Source organism: Rutidosis leptorrhynchoides, chromosome 5 (genome assembly GCF_046630445.1).
Source record: "Rutidosis leptorrhynchoides isolate AG116_Rl617_1_P2 chromosome 5, CSIRO_AGI_Rlap_v1, whole genome shotgun sequence".
NCBI classification, from domain to species: Eukaryota; Viridiplantae; Streptophyta; class Magnoliopsida; order Asterales; family Asteraceae; genus Rutidosis; species Rutidosis leptorrhynchoides.
The window spans coordinates 277305147-277314318 of NC_092337.1; positions in this window are offsets into that span (position 1 = coordinate 277305147).

Here is a 9172-nt window from a genome sequence, read left to right on the forward strand (position 1 = left end):
ACCTCGCAATGTTATCATATGTTATTGTATTCGTCCCTATAGATTGGGTCGGGTCGTCTCAGGTTGATTTCCGGAGTTTAAGGAATTTAGAGAAAATCTTCGTAATAAGATTCGGTTCTTCGATAATTAAGGAAATTAAGATCTTCTTTGATTAAATGCAATAATCTATCTCAATTGCTTTGTCTGATATTTCACTATAAATCCACCCCCTTCTTTTCCTTATTTCCACAACTTCCATCCTCTATACTTTCTTCCTCAATTCATATTTACAAAAGATTGTGGAAATGCTTCATCCAGTTCTGATCCTTGATCTTATTCTGACTATCACAACAATCATCCTTCTATTCCAACTCCAACCGGAGGAATCTGTTTACTTCTATTTCGTTCTTGGAGTAGTGATTTTTATAATCCTTCCTTGTATCTGTCTTTCCATAATTATTGACATTCACGGCTAATAATCTCTCTTATTTGCTGCGATTTATACTCCTATATATATTCCGAAGCTCTATGCTTTTATTTCTCTTCTCGCCTTTGTGTGAAGCAAGTAGTGGTTTAGAATTCGTAGATATGGATTTCGAAATGAACATAGTTAATGTTCAAATAAGGAAATTGTAATGGCACGATCTTGATTTGTCAAATTACCAGAATATCCGAAAAATAGAACAATCAAGAAGATATGTTTGGAGATTAGGCAGAACGTAAGAGTCGTGTAACATGGCACATGATAACGGTATGGTCTGTGAATCATCACGTTCCATTTAGAAAATTAGCATGACTTACTGTTATATAATCACGTTGATCAAGTGTCATTATATTATACTAACTCATGTTTCAGTTCTCAACAGTACTTCAAAAACATTCATATTTTAAATTCAAATTTTTCAGAATTTAGAAACTGAAACAGTTTCCTTTCTGATGTAACACTGATATAGCGAAGAGATAAATAATTTCAGATAAGAATAGTTATGAAAATATCTTCAGAAATATCGAGGGTATTTATAATGAAAGATACGATGATATCTTAGAATATTTAAGATAAGAGGATGATGAAGAATATAGTCCTCAAGGGTTTAGAGTGAGGAGCAAAATATTCGCTAAAGATTTCAGCAGATACTGAATCATTTGGATTCTTTGAAGGCAGATTTAGTCCTTGTGATTTGTCCACAGCCTCCTTCAGGGTTTGCTCAATTTGTTTTTCAGTACCAACTTTTCTTTTGAGCTTTTCCAACCTACCATTCTTTATCATCAAACTCTTGACTGTTATTGTTGTCTACAATCCTGGTTGTTTCATCAGCCCTTTCACAACTTCATAATACTGATTCATAGGCTGGAGTGCTATTCAGAATTTTAGAATTATAATTCCAGGAGATAACGTTATATGTATATATATATATATATATATATAATTGTTATCGTAGAAACACTGCGAGATTCAAAATACTGATTGCTAATTCCCGGTAGTTGGTATGGTAATTATTGTTACAAGATGTAGTTGAGTACATGATAAGGTTTCAAATATAATGATTTTTTGAAAAGTCAAAGATCAATGAAGTTGTTGGTAAGTTTACTGCTAATGTGAAGGAATATAAAAGGTTCCCCGGTAGTATTGATGGAAAAGGTAATCGTATATATGAGGGTTATAATAGAGTTACTCTGGAGGAAAAGTCGAAGTTGTCTTGTTGGAGCTGTGATAAAATTTGCTACTTTGAAAGGGATTACCAAGTTATTTTAGGTAATAATAATGCTTACAGGATCTGATACGGATTCGTGTTAAACTTTTACTTAGTTTCTGAGAGTTTTCCAGGTGCATGATTATTGCTTAAATCTTTTTTCTCATAGATGAAGTGCGGTTGGTTCATCCTCTAGATTGAGGTGTTTTCAAGAATCATGAAAGGTTTGAACGCATATTATAACCGTCAAGATACAAATGAGGTTTAAGATGAAATCAAGTGGCAAACTTGAAGAGATGTTTAGTTTCATATGTTATAACCAATATTTTAATTCATTTTAATTGTCCAATGTTAGTAGTCTACAGTTAGTAATTCAATAATTCATATATAGTTTAATATATAATATTCGAATTAATTAATACGATTGTATACATGTCTCAGACTCGATCACAACTCAATGTATATATATTATTTTAGAATCAACCTCGACCCTTTATATGCTAACTCGAGCATTACCGCAATATAGAGTGCCTTACGGTTATTCCAAATAATATATATAGATGACGTCGATATGATATGTCAAAACATTGTATATGTGTTCCGATTTATCCGACAATATTTAAAGTGCGTAAAATAAATAACAGAAATTAAATGACGACAAATAAAATTGCGAGAATTAAAATTGCGATAAATAAATGTAATAAGGAATTAACAGTTAGCTAGGAACAGTTATCTAGGATTTTGTTAGCGTAGATTCTTAACAAAATTTCTCATAGTTAATTTGTTTGTTTCTAACAAATTTTATTTTTGTCCAATGTTTTCTTCATTATGCCACTTGTGGGATTCTGATAAGTCAAAATCCAAATATGAAATTGAATAAAAATGGTTATTCTGTGGTGAACGGATTTATATATCTGTGGATGTAAGTAGGAGAGTAAATGACTGTTGAATCAGATTCGAAGAATGTACATTGTAACTTATTAATGTGAAATCTAAATATTCTTCGGGTATTACCTACCCGTTAAAATATTTTCACCATTAACAGTTTGTACAAAAGAATTTTTAATTACAATCTTTATGAAAACATATATACATATATATTTTCTTCAGATGTAATCATGGATTTAATGAGTTAATATGATATTAATCTCATTTGCTTTTCGGTTTGAGCTAGAATAAATAATATCTAAGACTTTAGAGATTACATAATCGCCATGTTCAATGAAGATAAATGATATAGAATGATAATGTAGAACAAAGATAATCGATGTAGAACAGATATGGAGAATACATAATCTCTAAGACTTTAGAGATTACATAATCGCCGCCTAATAGTTCTCCAATGAAGTTATGAATCAATACTTCATCGTTGATTTTTATTAGTACTCCTTGGTATCTATGGTGCGTATGACGTTGATGCTCGTGGGACAGATTGTGAAGGTGAGGTTTGTGGTGCGGATGTGGTTGTTGATGGTACTGGTGCTGATGCTGGTGGTACTGTTGGTGCCGATGATGTTGCTGAAGCTGGTAAATTTTGCACCATATTCTCCAAAACCACTACTCGAGCGCGAAGCTCGTCGACTTCTTCGATTTCTCTGGGATGATTGTCGGTCGTAACAAGCAGGTGAATAAGGTTTAGATTTGTAGATATGATATATTCGTGGCGAGATACTCTGGAAATGAAAGTGAAGATGGTGTTTTAAATGGGTTCGCCGGTAAGTACTTCAGGTTCATCGCCAAGAGTGCAGGTTGGTGGGTGGAAAGGATCGCCTTCTTCTTGTTTCCATCAGTTAAGTCGACTACGAACCCATCCCCAATTCATTCAGAATTAAAGATGACTAGTTGGTTGATCCATTTCATTTACACTACTTTCGGAGCTTAGGTGAATATTCATGTCGGAATCTGAGGAATTTGAACTGGTTGCAGAATTCATCTTGCACTGTTAGATAAAGGATTTTCGATATGAAATGATTTTCGGATATCGGATGATATTCTAATTATATAGAATACCTATATATAGTACAGAAGATCCCGTATATTATGAAGAAATTTACGGAATATGTCAGGCAAAGTTTATAATAACAGATACGCTAAAATTTGAATTAGCAGATACGCTAAGATATGAATTTTGTCTATATACTATTCATGCAATCAATGCATTAAGATGTATCTAGACTAAGAATGATAAGCATGTAATTTCCGACAAGAAATGATAAGCAAAACTTTTTGACATGCAGACTAGGTACAAGTCCGGACTCCTTAATGCATTCTAACAACTACTAGGTCGAAGTCCAGACTCATTAATGCATCCTAACAACTACCAGTTAGACACATTAATGCAAGACCTGGTTCATTAAGACCACCGCTCTGATACCAACTTTAATAACCCGTTGATATCGATTATAAACGATTCGCAATAGTTGATTACATCGCGAGGTTCTGACCTCTATATGATACGTTTTACAAACATTGCATTCATTTTTATAAGACAAACTTTCATTACATCGAAAGTTGACAGGCATGCATACCATTTCATAATATATCCAATCTATAAATGTCTTAATAATAATCTTGTTGAACTCAATGACTCGAATGCAACGTCTTTTGAAATATGCCATGAATGACTTCAAGTAATATCTCTAAAATGAGCAAATGCACAGCGGATGATTTCTTTAATACCTGAGAATAAACATGCTTAAAAGTGTCAATCAAAAGGTTGGTGAGTTAATTAGTTTATCATAATCGATCATTTCCATAATTTTAATAGAGCACAAGATTCTCATTTTCCATAAATATCATTACACTCGCAAGTGCATAAAAATCATTCATATGGTGAACACCTGGTAACCGAACTAACAAGGATGCATATAGAATATCCCCCGCATACTCGCAAGTATGCTATATAACGGCAATCGCAATCACCTTTTTAACTCGAAGTACTAAAGCATTCCAAATTCTAGAATGGGGTTTGTTAGGCCCATAGATCTATCTTTAGGATTCGCGTCAATTAGGGGTCATTTCCCTAATTCTTAGGCTACCAAGCTAAAGGGATGATATTCGATTTCGATAATCCAACCATAGAATGTAATTTTCGAGTACTTGTGTCTAATTCGACAAACATTTATAAAACAGTGCATGTATTCTCAGTCTCAAAATATATATTGCAAAAGCATTTAAAAAGGGAGCAAATGAAACTCACGATACAATATTTTGTAGTAAAATATTCATTCGACTAAACTGAACAATGCAGGGTTGGCCTCGGATGTAACGACCCGACCAAAACCGTTATTGACGGCGCCGTTAACTTAGGTCCCGTTGCGTGGTCGTAGTCCCTATATGAGACTCGTTTGACCAAAATTATGTCGCATTCATTTGAAAGGTACAAGACTTGCAAGTTTAGTTTACAAAACCGTTCGACAACAAGTCTAAGTTTACAAAAGTCATAAAGTATGATTTAAATAACTCGCGACATAATTAGTTTAAAATCACAGTTGCTATAAATAGCGTAAGTATGTAGACAAAAGTTTGAATCCAACAGTGCTATCCCTAGCGTATGCATGCATGGTTGACTCCAATCAAGTAATCAAAAAGTGCGGAAGCATGTATCAAGTAGCCAAGTATGAACCTGAGAAAACATGTAGAAAACTGTCAACGAAAAACGTTGGTGAGATCATAAATGTATTTGTGAAAGTATGTTTTTGAATCACAAGGTTTAGTATCAAGGTGTATACATCTCTAAAGATGTGTTTGTAAACCATAAGATTTAGTATAAAGTGAATATCAAGCGTCTACATCCCAAAAGATGTTGTCTGTATCACGAGCACCCAATTACCAAAACTTAACTGAATCTTCCCTCTGAATTTTTGATATAGTGTTAGAACATACACTATGCACGTTGAAATTATATTTCATCCACTAACGGTAGCGAACCGTCTGAATGAGGGTTCGTTAAACCCGTATGGCCACACAACATAATCACTCGCTTACACTTACACCCTGCAAGTGGAACTAATGATAATTGGATTGAGGACTTTTGTTCTAACTCGTCTGTATCTTTGCTCTTGTATTCGCATTTGTATCCAAAGTATGAAAGTATAAACCGTATAAATGTATATAAAGTATATGTTTCTCAGCCCACGATTTAAAAGTATAAAAGTTTTTGCAAAGGTGGGACTATGATCTCACCTCGAGTGCACGAGTATAAATGTACTTCACAAAGTAAACGTGTGCATGAAATGTTGCTTAGCCTTGACCTAAACAAGTAAGTTGTATCAATTAACCGGTTACGACACAAGGTCGAGCGAAATGTGTTCAATTAGTCCTATGGCTCATTACGACTCGATTATATAGCATGTGAATCACGTTGTCAAGTTTCATGCAAGAATCAAGTATAAAATAAGATTAGAACGATTGTATAAGTGTTTTGTTAAGTTTGACTAAAAGTCAAACTTGGTCAAAGTCAACGAAAGTCAACACGTTCGGGTCGGGTCCCGAACTATTTTTCTGAGGTTTTTATTCATATATAAGCATGTTAGAACAAGTCTCATGTGAATCGGAGGTCTAGAACATGTCAAACATTTTTAGTAAAAAGGTCAAGGGAAACAGAATCTGGACGCGGCTTATGTCGCGCCGCGGCCAGGCCTGTCGCGCCGCGACAATGGCCGTGGCCTGGTCCCTGGCCTGTTTCACTTGTTCAAAGCTTGGTAAAATTTCAAACAAACGCAAAACTCAAACCGTAAACAATTAGAAAGCGTATCTTATACCGTTGGAAAGCTCTTTTGACAAGGAACACAACTAAACATGTTTCATCAAACAAAAACAACATTTTCCATAACCGATTTCTCGTCAAGTGATCATTAAAAGTCTATTTTCAAATTTTCAAGTTCATCAAATGCATTTTGAGTTTCGGGAATCCAATTCTCACATATGATATGCCGTTTTGAAGGTAATGAGGCATACATTACAACTAAACACTAACAATTAACATTCCATGGCATTCAAGCATCAAAAGTTCATGTCAAGAACTATCAAACCCTAGTCAAACATCACAAAATCATTAATCGGGTTTTTGAAGTTTTCTTAATCAACCTACGCATCAAAACGAAGCTAGTGATACTAGTAACACAATTAAAACATGAACTTTAACAATTAAACAACTTTTAATCATCCAAAATCAAAGATTAAGCTAACCCACTTCAAAAGTTCAAACTAGTTACTCAAATCAACAAATCGAGCAAACAAAACATATATTCATGCTAGACACGAGCCATAGACACTAACTAACACAATTTCTAGTCAAAAACACGAATTCAAAGAAATCTAGAGTTTTAGAAATGTTACCCAAAATCGGTGAATTTGGTACCAAATCGAAGAGGATGATGAGAGGATCACGAATATGTAATTTGTTTTGAAGTTTGCTTCCCGATCCGGATTTAGATGATGATTTTATGAAGTTGGGGTTTGTGTGTGTTCTTGCTAGAGAGAAAGAGAGAGAGAGGGAGATGGTTGAATGGTGGTGATTGGGGTGGACTAGTTGACCTAGTCAACTAGTTTGCCCCGTGTCAATTTTAGTCCCTCGAGTTTAGAAGTGGGTGCGGGATTTAACCAAACGAAATATTTTAAAAAAACGCTCGAGTAAACGGGTGATGTCAAAATTAAATAGCGGGAATATAATGAACGTTACTCACGGAAACTATTAATTTAAATACGAAAGATTATGTTTTAAAAAAAAAAGGACGGTGTTAAAATAAAATTTAACGGAAAAACGCGGGATGTTACATTATCCACACCTCAAAAGAAATTTCGTCCCGAAATTTAGTTGGAAGTAGTAGTCGTTGTTTCTTCCTCGAGATCTTGTGTTGTAAATTCTACGGATGAGGGAGAAGTACGTTCTAGGGTATTTCGACGAACTTTGACGGTCGGGGTTTCACGTCGTCTTAGAGTTTGGGTTCACGATTCATGGTTTCGACCGGCCCTCCTAGGAATGAAGTTTATCGTCGATAGTGAGCCCATCGAAAAGGAATAACAAGTTCTTGTTTCGCAAAACACGTCTTTAAGTTGATACATCGAATGTTGGATAAACGGAGACTCAAAATGGGTCGGAAAATCTAAACGGCTAGCAACGGGTCTAAAACGCCCCAAGATTTCAAAAGGATTAAAATATCACGGATTTTGTTTTCTATGTTTCCCGAAACGGACTACACCTCCTCAAGGTGCGACTTTTAATATTACGCAGTTCCCCACGGAATTAGAAAGGTTTACGTCTAACATCGGCGTAGCTCTTGGTGATTACGAGTCGTGTTGGGTCTTTCTTGGATATGGATAAGTTTTCTCGGTCGCTCATGCATAATCCCGGTCCCGGTGAATTGGTCATCGTTTACTTGGTTCGTCAAAGGAGAATGGCGTTTCCGGTCACATGTGGTTTCAAAAGGTGTGACGTTAAAACTCGAATGAAGATCATTGTAGTACGAGGATTCGGTTAAAGGAAAATACTTTTCTCAAGTAAATTTGAAGTTGGTAATACAAATTCGTATTATGGTTTCCAAGGTTTAAATCGTATGTTTGTTCGGTCCGTCGGTTGTGGATGGTACGCGGTACCCATGTTTAAACGTGGTCCCGAGGCTTTTTGTGAGGCACTCCGAAGTCTAGAAATGAAACGAGGATCTCGATCCGAAACAAAGTACATTCCGTAAGGTATATGAACAAGTTTGCTAGGAATTGAAAACGTTAGCTAGGACAAGTTTCTCAAGAAAATTCGCGTCGCGGAAGATTTATCGGTTTCCAAAAACGTTCGTCGGGGCAAGTTCTTATCGGGTTTTGAAAACGATTGTTAGGACTATCCACCCTCGCGGCGAATACTTGTATGACGTGAAGAGTCGCTCTCCATTGAGAATTTAGAATAAGGACCTCCTGAACCGGAAGTACGAGGGTGATGCAAGAGAAGTTTCCGCCCCGATGTGAGCATAACGAGTAAATTGTAGTTAGTCAATAAGACTGCGCGAGGACGAGCTAGTATACCCGTGCGACATACGGTTGAAGTCGAATGGAATCGGTAATTCATTCGGAAGCATAAATATAATTGACAAAAATCGAAGGGGTGTCCCCGGTATGGTTGTTATCAATATTCTCGGAGTTTTCGGATGTCCAAACATGAAAAGATGAAGTCATGTACATGGCACATGGTGGTGTTTAGGTTGATCGAGTCTAACCACCATCACGTGTCACTAGAACTTTGGTATGTCTTACCGTAATATAACCACGTTGATCGAGTGTCGTTATATTACACTAACTCATACCTCCATTCCCACATCACTCTATAGATTCAAGTTCGTGTAATCGTGAAGTTTAAAATAAACAAAGTGTAACGACGTCTCTAACGTGACTCGTATTGAATCGAAAGAATTAGTGCAACTATAAAGAAGCGTTCCCCGAGGGAAGTGTATAAATAATTGTTCACGTCATTGCGGTTCAAGTCAAGCGATAATGCCCTTAGGCACGAAAAG